The sequence below is a fragment of the Rhinolophus sinicus genome, chromosome 1, assembly GCF_057876585.1.
Source record: "Rhinolophus sinicus isolate RSI-liver-muscle chromosome 1, RSI-T2T, whole genome shotgun sequence".
NCBI lineage: Eukaryota > Metazoa > Chordata > Mammalia > Chiroptera > Rhinolophidae > Rhinolophus > Rhinolophus sinicus.
Genome location: NC_142501.1, coordinates 130818984 through 130835468, shown reverse-complemented (window position 1 = coordinate 130835468; position 16485 = coordinate 130818984). Strand labels below are relative to the sequence as shown.

General features: G+C 40.4%; 1 pseudogene across 1 annotated transcript in view; it reads left to right on the top strand.

The window, feature by feature from the left end:
* Positions 1–6389, top strand: part of LOC109447295 (centromere protein L pseudogene) — a 50587-nt pseudogene extending 44198 nt beyond the window's left edge. The window contains exon 5 of the transcript XR_016019684.1: positions 546–6389. The product of XR_016019684.1 is annotated as a centromere protein L pseudogene (transcript). The remainder of the gene's footprint in view (positions 1–545) is intronic.
* The last annotated feature ends 10096 nt before the right edge of the window (positions 6390–16485 follow it).

Here is a 16485-nt window from a genome sequence, read left to right as displayed (position 1 = left end):
GGGGGTCTTAGTAAAATGCAGATATGGCTCAGTGGATATGGAGGTAACCGGGAGTCAGCAGGTCTAACAAGCTCCCAGGTGACACCCCTGCTGCTGGCTCACAAACTTTGAGGACCAAGGATGTAGCTCGCACCATCAGTAGAACCTCCTGGGATGATGGAAATCTGCATCTGCATTGTCCCAACACAGTAGCCACTGACCACTAATCACATGTCACTATGGAACACTTGAAATGTGGCTGTTGGAAACTGAAGTTTTAACTTTATTTAATTGAAGTGTAACTGATCACATGTGGTTAGTGATTCCAGTATTGGACAGCGCAGCTCTAGACCACGGTGCTCAGAAAGTCAAGGTCATGAGTTGGATCCTTGTTAGTATCACAGACAAAACTACGTTCAAGACCACATATTATATCTTAGATGACAGTGGAGATTGAGCAAAAAAAAGTATAGATATACCCAGTCCATCTCCACACCCAGAAAATACAGGCAAAGTATATGCTCTGGTGTCTGTAAATGTTAGTAAAATAACCTTTGTATTTGCAGATAAACTTCCTGGTAGAGCTGTCTGATCGAGTTCCTTCCCTCACTCCTGGACCTGGGGCTTGAATCACTGTTTCTTTTCTGGGTGTTGGTAAGAAAAAAATAAAAGAAGGTATTTCATTAACGTTAATTCTGTGATATCCTCAGCTCCATAATCTTCACTTCTTAATTGTTTGTCTTACTAAAGACTGTTTGTCTTTAGTGTGTGTCCTTGATGTCCAGACACAGCGTAGAAATAAACATTCTCTGAACTCAAAGAGGGTGGAAAGCTGAATGAAACTTAAATAGGTGAACAGGTTTTTATCTGACTGGATTGATAAATAATAATATAAGAATTTGAAATGTTTAGTAGAGAGGACATTTTCTCACATTGAAATTTATATGTATCCAAGTCTTCAGCTTTCTTCCAGGTTGTTCCAAATAATCTTTGATTTGTACCAGTGCTCTTAGATGTGGCAGACATGTCAAACATCCTGGATGAATACTCATGAGATTTACACCCATATCAGTGACAAATAACTGACTCTATACCAACCCAGAGCACAGAGTTGGATTCTGAACTGGTGTCAGGGCCCAGTGCTTTCAAATTGGTACAGAGGAAGCCAGCCCTGTTTTTCATGACATCTTTGTGAGACATGTATCAGTGTTCTTACCTACTGTTGATGTTACATGTAAGAGATCATTTTCAATCATCTCAAAGTTACTATACTGATTTTTTAAATGACACGGCATTTTTTTTCAACAGTTTGCATTTTTAGCCCATGAATATTTGGAACCATAGGTAACACTTTATACATAATGTTAAATAACAAAAATTCAACGGAGTAAAATTTAAAGAGCTAATTGACTTTATTAAATGATTCATGAATTGGGCAGCATTCCATCGAGCAAGTACAAAGCTCTGTCAGCTGCAGAAAAGGGAAGGTTTTTGAAAGCAGAGAGGGGGTAGAAAAAAAGGATATTATTAGCAAAGAATGCACTGTTTCAGGCAAGATTGCCCTCCTCAGGATGATGGAAGGGATCTAACAGCAGATTACCTCCGAGGGCTGGCCAAGAAATTCCTGACTGGTGAATAACACTGACTGGGTAAAGGCCCTATTCCTGGGAGAAGCAAAAGCTGCAATTAGGTTAGATATTAAGTCTTGGTTTGCTCACGTGGGACTTAGCACAACTGACTCAATTTGCGCCCATTGTCTCTTTTTTAACAGCAAATACAAAGTAAAGAAATATTATGTTAGCTATAGTTATGTAGTATATATAGCTATAGTTTTGAGAAATCCCTACTGCAACAAAGAATATCAAATTGAATTTAATAACAATTAGGGCTTTAATGCCTATCTTTTATTTCATGATTGTAGAAATTACTGTATCAACGTTGCTTTGATTAAAAGTATTCTAGGTCTGAGATCTATTGAGAGACTACCCAATATATGTTCCCGTAGTATGCTACCAAGATGTGTATGTTGAAAAGAACATGTGTGGAATAAGAATGATGCAATTCTTATTCAAGGACAAAATTGAGTTTCCTGCCACAGTGAGTAGTGACAGGAGGACCTTTACAATCAGCATTCACATAGAAATTAAAGTGGGTTTCAGCATCAAATGCCTATGACAATGGACTATAAAATACACAGATCTGGGCCCGCCAGGTGGCTCAGGTGGTTGGAGCCCTGTGATCCTAACACTAAGGTCCCCGGTTCGATTCCCACATGGGCCAGTGAGCTGCACCCTCTACAGCTGAAACTGTGAACAACAGCTCTCCCTGGAGCTGGGCTATCGTGGGCAGCTGGAGGTCGGCATGGGCTGCTGTGTGCTGTGGCCAGTGGCCAGCGTGAGTGGCCACCGACTGCCTCAGGCCAGGGGAGCGCAAAGCTCATAATACCCCCAGCATGGGCCAGGGAGCTGTGTCCTACACAACTAGACTGAGAAACAACATCTTGAACCGGAGTAGGGGGAGGCGGAATAAGGGGGAAAAAAATACATACACAGATCTTGGACGTTTTGTTGATTATGACATAGCACTTAATAGTCAAGATTAGCTCTCAGATGAGAAGGAGTTCTAGTGGTCCAAGGAATAAAGGAGTATTTTTCTCTTTATTTTTATTGTTGCCTCCCCGATTTCCCTTTCTAACTATCTCTGTTTTTTAGCTATTGGAAAGTTTTTCTTTATTCCTTTGTTCTACCCCATGTTTTCTTCCACTGGAAAGATGTGTCTCCTTGTGATCAAATGAATACAGCACTGTGCAAGATGTGATAGAAAGATATAAAGAACATATATGGGATTCTTTCTGGCAGGCAATTTAGTATGTATCCTGGGAATGAGCCTGCATATATGAAGCAATGAGCATATTAGGAACATAAGTGATTGAAAACCACCTACCAATCACGTAGAAAAGCTGGGGTGGTTGATGCCAAGAAGGAAACAAAAAATCTCAGTGAGGATTCATGATGTAAGGCTGATGGCTGGAAAATAACTGTAGAAAACCAGGCCAATACTAGCGAGTGTCTAGGAAAAGGTTGAACTAAACTTCTAAGTCTAAGATTCCTTTTTCAATGATAGCGCTTTTAGGTGAAGGAAGTGTGGGCACACAAGGCCACAAAGGTGACGGCTCCTGAACAAAGCTTATATTGTACACCTGTTGGGCACGGACAGCCTAGGTCTGGCTCTTCAGTGGTACCTGGGCCCACAAATGACAACACCGTCAGCTGGGCCTCTTCTGCTTAGAAGAGACAGAGAAGTACAGATGTGGATTACAAACTCAGAGATAACGCAGCATCTGGGATCTAGTGATTAGGCCAGAATCATGCAGAGCTGGGTCATCAGGGTCTCGGCCAAGAGCTCGGGTCATTTGAAGCTGCACATTCCTTTAATTTTATTAATTGCCTTTCAGAGAAAATGTTGCGTAATGTTTGGTCATGTCTAAGTAAAAATCCTGCGTTGGCCATCAGCCTTGGGAAAAAGGTTGGGCTAAACCTCTGGTGGTCTTATATAACACCTTTTGGAGTAGTATCTTTGCCTTGTGAGTTGCATTCTTTTTTAAAAATTTTAATTGAGATATAATTAATATATAACATTAGCTTCAGTTATATAACATATCATTCAATGTTTGTATATATTGTTAGATGATCACCACAATAAGTCTAGTTAACATCCATCACTACACATAGTTATACATTTTTTTTATTGTGATGAGAACCTTTAAAATCTACTCTCCTGGCAAATTTCAAATATACAATACAGTATTTTTAACTATAGTCACCATGCTATACGTTATACCCCCAGGACTTAAGTTATTGTATAACTGGAAGTTTGTACCTTTCGACCAACTTCACCTATTTTGCCCACCCCCCACCGATGAATTGCATTCTTAATAAAGCGTATTCACAAAAGCATGTTGTTGAGGTTAATAAAAGAAGGCAGGAAATAAAGCAGATAAATAGCTAAGGTCTTGGGAAATAGAGGAACTGAGGAAGAAGAAATAAGAGTTTGGCCTTGATAAATAATAAAACTTACAGAATAAATGAGAAAAAACATCATGATCACTTAAGAATTTAAAAAAACTCACTGCTATAAGTCAATGGGATCAAACTGAAAATGACAGATGTTGAAATCTACAATAACAGAGAGAGGAAGATAAAAAAACGTGTCCTTAAATTCTTCACATTTGAGAACTAAGGGACAGCAGTGAGATTATTGTGTCTACAGGGCAACACAAACAGATTTGAAATGTTAAAAATGAATACAAGTATTTTCTTTTCCCATAAAAAGGCCTAGATTGTTGCTTTTTCTACTAAGTTGGTGAATAGATCTTTGTCTCAGGTGTCCTTGAGACACAGCCTTTATTGAGGATCCCTGAGGGATTTGGAGGAGCCAGTGGGAGAGGGGAGGGTACTTACTGTTAAGTAGTTTAGAAGACAAGATAGTTCCTTAGAGTCCCAGGGTAAGTCCCAAATTATGGAGCCCTACCCAAGCACATTTTCCAGAAGGTGTTCCTGCCTCTGTGTGAACCCCAAAGCTAAGAGCTCTCCTATGTACTGCCCACCCTTCTCCTTTGGGGCTCTTGGTCCCTATGCATCCACATTGCCCAAGGCATTGAGTGATAATTGTGATTCTCTAGCCAGCTTAATATATTTGAAATGTAATTAAAGAGAAAAAAGGAAATAAAAATGTATAACAACTTAGATTTAATGGTTGATTAATAAGAGAAAACAATGGTACTGAATTAGTCAGAATTTTTTTGGTTAGAGTGATAGGTCTCCAACTCAAACTAGTTAAAGCAAAACAAGGGAGTTATTCAAGGCGATTAGAGCGTTTTAGGGAGCCGAGGAAAGAAATGATGCTGGTTCTCAGGAAAGAGCAGATCTAGGCTCTCAGGTCCTGTCAACACGCTGTCTTGCCCCGGCTTGGTGCACACCTACGTGTTCCGTCCCCGAATCCCATGTAATCACCACCACGTTATTGCTCATGAGCACAGATGTCGCCAACAGAGGTGAGGCTACTTATGTGTACTTCCCCAAAGCCTTGAGATACAGGACGGGTGTTAAGTATTAATCCTCCCAGGAGGCTGCCTTCCTTCTGGCCAGGAATCCCAGGAAGTTGCAAGGCTTCTGACCATTCCCTTGAAGGAATCTCAGTGCTTTTGCTCTGCCTGCCGAAATCCTAGTCACCCTTCAGTGTCCAGTTCAAATCTAAAATCTTGCTCAGTGTTTCTACCCACAATTAACCCTTCCCTTTTTTGTGTGCCTCTAGCACTTTGTCTACCCTGCTCAGTGCATTATTCATCTTTTAAATTTCTTTCCACAGTCTTGGTGCTTAGTAGGTGCTTAATAAGCATGTACCAAATGGAACCAAACCAGAACGTCTGACCCAGCAGGTCAGTTGTTCAAGAGGTGGGCTGCCAGACCCCTCAGGACTCCTCGTACCAATTACCGTGACATTGACAGATCTAGGGGTTGCCGCAGAGAGCCTGTGCTCATATGATTATTTTAAATCAAACAAGGAGGCAGCCGTGACATGTAAATCGATCTTTCTAGATAGAAAAAGAGATAAAATGACTCAAAGTACCATTGAAAAGGCATGGTAGTCTTTTGCCTTTTTTTCAATGTTCTCATTTATGTTAAATACCGAAGCACCAAGTTTTGCCCTTTAAGCCCTGTACTGACTGCCAGCTTGGTGACTTCAAGGCCCAGTTTGAATCCAGCCTGATCAACAGCCATCTCCCTCTTTGTTAAACTTCAAAGAGTAGGCTGTAGGAAAAAACATCTTAAAAAAAAAAAAGTTCTTCCTTTGAAATTTGTTTTTCTGTGATATCTGAGGGTTTCTAGCAAGAAAGCATAAAGTAAAATAAAATAATCCAACTTTAGCTTTTGCCTTCAAAATCCACTCTCATCATCTGTGCTTTTGCATCACTCATTCCAAACAGTGCTGTCTTCTTCTTTCTGTGCAACCTTCCATATGCTCCTACCCAAACACTAGCCTCCTGCAGGGGCAGCCATTTCCCCATAAGCTTAAACCATAAATGAAAAAGACAGCCATATACTCTCTCCTATGGTGGGAGGCTGGGGCCTTTTTCCCTGGCAAGGACTCCCTAGGGGCGTGTTACCTTCCATTTGGAGCTACAATCACTATTGTTCCCTATACTGAAAACTGTCCTGCAGGAAGGGACCGGAAGTCCCCCCACCCAACACCATTGTGCCAGAAAGATTTCCTTTCTCTTCCGAGTGCACCCCAATGGCCTAGGTGCTGTCAGTTCCCAGGGGTCTCTGGCACCAAATGCCTCACCTAGAAAGGGGGTGTTTCTGTGGTGGGGGAAAAAGTCACCACTCTACGCCTGGCAACCAATGTCCAGAGCATTCTGGTTTGTTTATGGGTCAAATAACTCTAGTTAAATTGTGTCTTATCCCTCAGACAGCATTTTCACCATTATTGCACCTTGCAGATGGTAATCACCATATACACGAACTACAGTGAAGGGACATCTACTAATTTGGTGGAGTGTTTTGGTTTTTAACTGTTATTTGTTAGTTTGGTTAAATCACAATCCTCAGCTATTTAGAAAAGAACAAAAAGTGCGCTTTCCTGATCCACTTGATAACAAATTCTGGGCCTCCATTCTTTTTAATGGTTAGTAGCATTGAATTTAAGAGTCAAAACACTACATTGTAAAAAAGAAAAGCAAGATTCTATTTTTAAAAATGAAACCTGAAAACTTGACTTGAAAGAGATTCCATGTGTAAAGTTGCCTGAGGAAGTTTATCAAATTTTTATTCTTTGTTTTATTTTTGTTTTAAGCAAGAAACAATCCATATTTCTCTTCAGAATATGAATTTTGACAACATTAGTAGTTGGACTTTTCATTCTCTTTCACCAACAACAAGCAAACTTGTGTTATACAGAAGTTTTGTACAGACCCTTGCTTACCAAGTGTTAGGCCATATTTAGACCAGAAACAAGAACCTTCTTATCTTAAAAGCCATCTTGTCTTGCTTTGTGCCTTGTACCTGCCGGCTTGTGTTTGCCTTAGGCCTGGAGAAGCCGCCTGGAATATAGAAACCATCTTATCCTATCTTGCTTTGTACTTTGTCTCCTAGGGGCTTGTGATCAGCAGGTCTGGGCAGTCCCAAAGGAGGCCTGGGGGCCAGGGTGTGGAGCCGGAGGGCTTGGTCATGCCCCCGAAACCCTTGGTTGCTAGAGACACCGCAACGAAAACCCCCTGAAGCACTGAAGGGGGAACAACCTCCTTTACCCCCTCCTATAAAACTCCACACCCATTTTGGCTCAGGGTGGTTATGGTCTTTTCTAGCCTGACCTCCCGCAGCTCAAACATGCCAAATAAATTCTAATAGACCAGTTTTGGTCTCCAGCTACTCATTCCTCCTGCCGTGCCTAACACCAAGCATAGCTTGAGGGTACTTCACACTGTATTTCTGGAATCCTCGTGTCTTCCTTGTAAGAAAGCTACATTGATAGATGTGCGAAAGACTTTAAACTTCTTCATAGTACTTTATTACTTTAATGAGAAAAAAGACCATCATGGACACAAAGCAAGAAAAAAGACTTTCTATTTGAATAGTCATTTGACATCAAAATTATCTTAAATATTTCAAAGGGAATTATACGAATAATTAAAAACAAATCAAATATCGCATGAACGTGAGGTTGTCTTTGCTACCAACCTAGTCTATAAATAGTAGTGGAGTCATTTGTCTATACTTGGCCCAACAATATCCACCTTTGAAATTCCCGAAGACCCAATTAAAATGCTCCTCTATTGTGTCCCTCCTGACGCCCCTTCGCCCCACCCCAGGTATCCCCCACACACAGACACATGCGTGTGTGAGCCCTCTAAACACAGCAGCCCCCTCTATATGCCATGTATGGCAGTCTGTCTCGTAATGTAACCAAGAGAAAGCTTGTACTGCTTGCTGCACAGTAACCAAGAAATCGAGAGACAGAGCTGAGGCAAGGAAAGCAACTTCTGGAAATCCAGCAAGCTGACAAGTTGGCAGACTAGCCTCCTAAAGAGCCATCATGAGAAAGTACAGAATTCAGGCTTTTATGCCAGCAGGAGGGGGAAACAGGAGGGGTTTGAAGTCAGGAGGTGACTGATAACCAAGGATACCTGGGCACCAGCAAGTATTCAAGAGGGATGGTGAAACTTCTTTGCTTTTGGTCACCAAACTCCAGTTGCTGTGGTCCCACTCATGATGTTCCTACAAATCTTTTGATAAAAACAATGATTATTTTTGTACATAACTTCCTTATCTCCTTGGGGAGGTAGTTTTGAGCAGGGAGGTTGTTTCAGTAATTCCTAGACTACTGAAGGTTACATTCCTTTAATGATTAGCGTATCTATGTGCAGGTCTAAGCAGAGGCTGCTAACCAACATTTTATGGGAACCGGGCAGGCTCGAGCAAGATGGAGTCAGAAAGACTGATTATTGTATCTGTTACAGTTATATGACCTTCTGTGTACAATCCCAAGTCACCTTGCTCTTTGAGGGCAAGACTATGTCTTACTCTTTTGTTTTGTAACTTCCACTGTACCTACCATCATGGTTGACACATCAGAAAAGAAATTAAATATTTGCTGAATTTAACTAGATTTGAATGTTTCCGCAAAATTCTATTGTCCCCAGACTGTCTTCCCCAGAGCAGTTTTTCAGCAGTTATTATTTTTTTTACCTCTAGAATTACTGCAAAAGAGGGAAAAGTTTAGGTAAAACGTGGTAAAATAAATGAAATTTGCCTTTGTTGTTTTCCTATCATATTTTATAAACATTCCCTCCACCCCATGCTCAGTTCTGCGAAGGAACCTGCATCTTAGCACCTCATTGGATCTTCTCAGAGCCATCAGAGCCTGACACTTTTATGTTTATTTATTTGTTTCAAATTTCTTTTATAGTGACTTTTTATTATATAATTAATATATGCTCATTAAAGGAAAAATTAGAACATACAGGCAAGTAAAATAAAAATCACCTGTAAACTGCCTCCCCAGATAGCATGATGTGGTATATGCTTCATGCCTATAAATAATGTGTTTTATTTGCTTATTTTCTTGAAGGTGTCAGATACCTTCTATATGGAGAGAGACAGAAATTCACCTTGAAGTAGATCCTTTTCGTTGTGTGACTATCATTTCAGTGGCCCTTTTAGTTTTGCAATAATAAGGTTAGGTAGAAACTCTTGGTCCTGAGTTCAGAGTGTAAGCAGATCTCTTCTTTGATCTCCCTCTCAAACGCCTCCCCGTTTACAGCAGTATGTAGAGTTTGAGGGAAGGTGGTGGACCAAGTAAGGAGTCTGGTGTTCTTGGGTTTGGAATGGCCTGGCAATCCATTCACTACTCCTTGATGGTCAGTGTGAGAGAGGCTGGTTGGAGGGGATCAGCGTAGCCCCAGAAAAAAACCAGGAGTAGAGAAGAGCAAGGAGACTGCTTAAATACATAAACCTGAGGAGGATTGGAAACCCAAGCTCAGCATATGGGAATTGTGAGAAAGCCATATGTAACCCAGCATGTGGTTGCCACTTAAATCAACTCCAGACCTACTCACCTCAGCACAGCGAGTGTGCTTTGAAGGGCAAGAGTTGAGTAGAAGAGTATTCCTTAAGAAGAGTTGTTAGCGTCCAATGTGGGGTACTTCTGGGGCTTGAGTCAAAATCTGGACTAATGGAGTCATCCCAATAATTGTAGAAAATCATTTTCTGCCAAACTGTAGTAGGTGGGGCTTCAGCTGTGGCACGGTGAGGCTGCAAGAAGTAGTGGGCAGAGGATGGGGTGGGGAGAGGGACTACTGAGTCTCTAACTCCCCCTCTTCCTGCTTCTGGGAAGCAAGTGTGTGTGTGTGTGTGTGTGTGTGTGTGTGTGTGTAGGGGGATGCTCGGTACTTAATAAGTTGGGAAATTTCAATACTTGGAAGTAAGAAGGGTCCTTAAGAAGTTTTTAGTCTGTCTTGAAGTGGAACAGGTGGTAAAGCCATCAGTTATACAAATGTGACAAGATTATATTGTGCTCCAAAGGGGAAAAGCAAGTCATACCATGGGTGATTGTGCCTGTATATGTGTATGTAATTTTTATTGAGGGCAACACATTAATTGGTGCTCATTGCTTTAGTTCAGGGAACTTCAGGTATGGATGACAGCACAAAGCAATGATTCTTTTTAAGTGAAATGACCTTTCTGACCTACGTCTTAAGTATCCGACTCTTTCACTGATATGTCAGACCAATTCCATTCCATGTCATAATTGGTTGATAGGATCAGGAGGAAGGCCTAGAAAGAAATCTGGGAAGAAGCAAGGAGAATTCCTGAGAAGAAGGAACTCCTAGAGTCAGGTAACTGATGCAAGTTCCCAAAGCCGGCAAAGCCCCAAAATCTTTTCAGCCCAACTCCCCATCCTCTGCCTACACCACTGGCCTGCTAACACTTGCAGCCTCTTCTCAGTTACAAGTTTTTGTTTTTAGTGTTTTATTTTTGCTAAAATTTAAAAGCTCTTAAAATGAACACCTTCAAAGATAAACAAAAGTAGAGAGAACAGTACGACTAACTCCCAAGTACCCATTACTTAGGTTCGAGAATTATCAATGATGTTTCATCCATAGTACCATCTACTCCAATAATTTTTTGAAGCAAATCCCAGACATAACATCAGATAGATAGAAGGATAGAGAGAGAGAGAGATAATAGATAGAAGATAGATAAACGATAGGTAGGTAGGTAGGTAGGTAGATAGGTAGATAGATCTATCGATCGATCGATAGATAGCTGTGTATGTTAAAAACAAGATATATTAGTTTGCTCAGACTGCCATACACAACAACATGGAATGGGTGTCTAAAGCAACAGAAACTTACTGTCTCATGATTCTGGAGACTGAAAGTCTAAGATCAAGATGCCATCAGGGTTGGTTTCTGGTGAGACCGTTCTTCCTGATTTGCCGATGGCTGCCTTCTCACTGTGTCCTCACACGGCCTTTATTCTGTGCTCCTGCATTCTTGGTGTCTCTTCCTCTTCTTATAAGGACTATAGTCCAGTTGGATTAGGACCCCCTCTTATGATTTTCTTTAATCTTAATTAGCTCCTTAAAGACCCTATCTCCACATACAGTCTCATGGAAGTTAGAGCCTCAACATATGTATTTTGAGGGGAAACAATTCAGTCCAAAACACAAAAGGTTGTTTTTTTTTAACATAAAAGCAATACCATTATCACACCTAAAAATAGTAACAGTAATCTCCAAATATCAAATATCTAGACAAAGTTCAACTTTTTCCAATTGTCTTATAAATATTTTTATAATGGCTTCAAATTTCTATCTTGTTGATAGTCTATGAAAATATCTTGTTTTTATCTTTAAAAACCCAACAATGAGTGTGCATTTATTGAATACATCCTATGTACTCAGCATTGTTCTAAGCACGATGAGGAACTAAGTGCCCAGTAGGAAAATAATAAACAATGAGGTCAAGTAGGTAGGATGGGGCCAGATTACAGAGGATATTAAACGTTATAGCAGAAAAGTTTAAACTTGATTTTGTTGGAAATAGATAACCTTTGAAGATTTCTGAGCTTTGAGGTGGCAAAGATGTAGAAGATGAACTTCATTTTCTATAGTGAGTGGGCATATGACAATGGCAATTTCCTTTACCTTCTGTCATAATGCTTGATCTTAGACTGGTTGAAAAATCAAGTAAAATAATGAACAGTCTATACAAACCTCAATTGTGATGATGCAAGTATAAAGATTATATTTAGTTTATAGAAACCTGCCTTTATACTAGTCAACTGATTATGAAACTGGAGGCCAAACGTGTCCGGGGCTCACGCTGCCTGTGCCGCTCAGCCAATAGACCAACACAGGAGTTTGGTCATAGAAGAAACGTTTATTATCAGAGCACGGGAGTCTGAGAAGGCAGCGGGTGAACACCTCCAAACACTGCTGTAACCTTCTCAGACCGGCTTGGGCTTTTTAAAGGAAAATCTGGGCGTTCTTCCAGAGGCTTCTATAGTGGAGTCAGCAACCCAGGAACAAAGATGGGATTATCCGGGTAGGCCACTGAGATTGTGATCAATAAGCCTAAGGGTATTAATGATAGGTTTCAGGGTAATTTTCTAATACAGGGAACTGGGTTGGACAGAGGATATTCTGAGCTTAAGCCACAGGGGGATGACCTATTGTTAAGCTACAGGTCAGTCACAGAAAGGTGAGGCCAGGGACCTGGAGCGGCCTCTACTACGGGGGTGCCAACCGGGCCTTGCTTCAATTATAGTAATACAGATATTGTGCAAAGCAAAGGATATATATATATGTATGTATATATACATATATATACATACATATAAAACTATATATAAAACTATATATATAAACTATATATATATGTAACTATAGTTCAATACTCAGTAAGAGATTTTAATTAAAACTTTTAAAATGGTAAAATAATATGCATAATATAAACAATATTATCCATGATGGTCAGGAGAGTTAGAGTAAAAGAAATTAACTTTGAAGACTCAAAAAATAAGTTTGTCTGACATTTTCTAAATATGCATTTAAGTTTTTGAATTGTATAAGTCTTAACTAATACTATATGAGCTAAGTATACAGACAAATGCTATGCATTATAAAGGAAATTTAACTTTAGTTATTTTTAGCTAACCAGATTCTGAAAATAAACCTAAGACCTCATTAGAGGCCAAATTTTTGCAAAGATATAAAAATTGAGCTATGGTTGGCAGGGACATATGTGACAGAATTTTGAAATGCTTATAATCTGAGTCAGTAGCTCTGGAATGCTGAAGAAGAAAGAATGGCCGTAATCAGTCCAAGAGGACACAAAGGCATGTCCTCTGAGCTGTTCCAAGTCTGTTTTAGCAAGTGCACATGTCTCCAAAGTGAAAGATACTTCCTAAATGGTTACATGGCATCTGGATCATATAGGGTTTTTAAAAAGTCTTTCAAAATCTTTTGGAATCTAATTACACTTTCTGAAATCTTCAGTAAAATGAATAATTTTTAAAATTTAGAAAGGAATTTAAGGAAGAGGCTACATTGGGACTAGAGTTTATCATTATAAATATTGTCATTATCTGTGTTTAGTATTATTAAATGAGGATATTCCATATAAACACATGATTCTGACTAATAACAAAGCCAAAAATAGCACACAGACTGTATTTGAAGTTACGGTTTAAGACTGTTTTGTTTGGTGATTTGCCAGAAGGACTCAAAGACTCAATGGCATATTATACTTACGGCAAAAATGCATTACAGCAAAGGATACTGAGCAAAAGCAGCAGAAAATGGATGTGCGTCAGTGGAGTCCAGAAAGGCTTCTGATGTCTTTCCTCCTGTAAGGCCACATGGGATCACTTCCACTCTGTCAGATCGATCTGGGTAGATGTGGTGTGTCTCTGACCAGGGAAGTCCATTTGAGTCTCAGAATCCAGGCCTTTCTTTAGAGGGGGCAGGTCACATCGGTTCATTCCATCCATGACAACCACACTCAAGACTGCACAACGAACACAGACGCACATCATAGCTCAGGAGATTTGTGCAAAGCAACTTGATAAACCAGTGCAATATGGGTCATTGCTCCAAGTGTATATGACGAAATGACCAATCACTAACATGAAGAAGATTCTAGGGACCGCATTCCTAGGTGTTGGCCATGGGTCAATCATGGTTCCTTTGGAGATATGTAAGGAATAAGCATACAGACCTGCTGTGATAACTCTCATTGATGATATTTTGGAGTGAACCAAAGAAATCAGGCTTGCAAGATGGTATTACTCCTGAAAGCCTGCCTTGTATGCTCCATAGCTCCCTTTCCCAAAGTCTCCCCCCAGAAAGACAGTCTTCCACTTCCTCTCTTGTCCTCATTTCCAAATCCCACATGCCCTTCAAACTCCCAAGACATTGGTTGATTACCCAGACACCCATGCCTACTTTGTAGCCATCATCTGTGCAGTCAGGACCAGCTACATAATTTGGAGGGTCCCATGAAAACTGAAAATACTGGGCCTCTTGTTTGAAAATTATTAGGAATTTCAAGACAGTGACAGCAAAGCATTAAATCAAGAGGGAGGCCTAGCACAGAGCACTATGGAATTCAGGTTGCACACCCATGAAGCCAGTCTTGAGTGCAATAATTATCTTCTGGAGGTTTGCCTCTCCCAAGAAACCAAATTACATGTAGGTCAAAAGATTAGAGTCAGATGAAGGAAATTGGGTGTTGCTGAAGCTGTTTGTGCCCTATTAGCTTAGTGTGCCCTATTAGTTACTAGTGTGTGTTAGACGTCTAAAGGGCAGTGGAAAGTATGCTCACTCAAGGTCAGACCACTCCTACCTAGTTCAGCCCCTCACTGGCAATGTAACCTGGGAAAGCCACTTAGCCTCTCAGACTCCATTTCCTCCTCAATAAAACAGGAATGATAATGATACTGAGTTTATGGGGCAATTGTGAATGTTGAAAGAGATAATGTACTGGGAAGTTACTTTGTAAACTAAAGTACTATGCAAATGTTATTAGCCTTCTCTCTGGAGATACTTCCATCTAGATAGCAAACACGGGTCTGTATTTCCTCTTTCCTGGATAGTACTGGAGACACTCTGGAAATACTTTTCTTTTCTAACTTTTCCCCCAGACTCTATTGCTTCTGTCATTACAGCATTATAACATAACCTCATGTTACCCCAGGTCACAAAAGACAGTTACAGTTATAGTTGATATTTCAGGAGAGACTGATACATTCCTATCATCCAGATTGAATAACTTCTGTGGATGGCGACTCTTACACACTAAATTTTGTGCGAATTAACTTCAAATTCAGAGAGTGTCATTTTCAAAACTAGTCTGTAAATTGTGGGTCATAACATACTTGCAGTCACCTACGTACAGTATACATTTTGCTCTTGTTAACTCCTCAGCTTCTTAACTACTGCTATGTGCACGTAAAGATCTTGCTAAATATTAGATAAATGAATGAATTAGTGAATGAATAAATGAAAGGAACCGATCATAATCTGGAGATACCAATGCTGATGCTTGTTTATAATCATCTAGCGTGATTTCTTTGATGGCAGAAATAGTAGTTCTCCCAGTTGCTACCTAAAGACTCCAAGCAGAGGGAAATGCATCCCAGCTAGCTGCAGTACTTGATCCCAGGAGGAGGCTGTCTCAGTGAGAGCAGCTGCCGGGTCAGCTAGGAACAGGATGGAGTGAGAGGAGTCACTGACCAGCCCACACACATCAGCCTGCCTTGGATGGGAAGCACTGGGGTTCTCAGCGTTGGGGTTCTGAGCCTGTTTCAGTGTGGTCACAGGGCATCCCAGGGCCAGATCTGGGTGCAAGACCATCCCAGGAAGAACCAGTCTGGAATCTGTGGTCTTTTCTCTTTCTGACTTTCCTCCTTACACTACCTCCTCCTATTTCTTCCTTCTACTATGTAACAACCACACAATCAGGGCCACTGTTAATGTATTCTAGCCCAGATCCAAACCATGAGTCACCTCTGAGACTGTTCCCATTCCCATGGAGCTGAGGAGTTGAACCGGTCCTCTTAGAGGAAGTCTAGCGTGGACCTACATCCTTGGCTCTGAAAGACGAGGCTAGTTTTTGGCAATGGCTTAAAGGAAAGAAACAAATGATTTTCATTTCCAAACTTCTATTTCTCCTATATATATCTGGGCCAGGTGTGTAATAAAGACAATACATGTGTGTTAACAAGCTGAGTATAGCTCCCATTCTGGTCAGCTCACAGAAACTGCGAGCTCACAAGTTCAGAATGTGACTGTGCTTTTCCAGATAGTGCATATTGGAGGTGACCCAAGAAATTCCAATAAAAGTAAATTGCTTGTTCTAAAAAATGGGAGTGTTCAATTTTTAATGTTAGGAAAGACACAAGTGAATGACTCGGAGCATTCAGCCATTAGTGGTACAATTATTATGCCACCAAGCCCTTCAGTGAGAATTGAGACTCCTCTGCAAAATCTTTGAGCAAATTAAAATCTTGATTGCTGTGCTTCCAAGGTACCTAGAAAAGAGAGGGAAAATAATTAAGGCATGATTATTGCAACTCTGACAGCCCTTGTGATTTGAGAGTTGATCTTCAGCTCTAGAGAGTTCTGAGTGCTCCAGTGACGTACTGGTTTAATTCAAGAGAATAATAAGCCAAAATATGTCATTTGGAGGAGCTAACGTTTCCTGAAGGTGGATTTCATGAATTGAATTTTCAGCAGTTAGAATGAGGTTTTCCTTCTTGTTATAAGGAATGATTTTCTCATCTATGCGATGACGAGTACTATAAGAAAAGTAGTATAGAAACGTGATGTGTTAAAATGGAAAAACCAGTATGAACTCTTGGCTTTAAAAAAGACATATTTTTAGCTCTATCACTATTAAATGTGGTAGTACAGCAAGAGCAGCACATACTTATGACAACT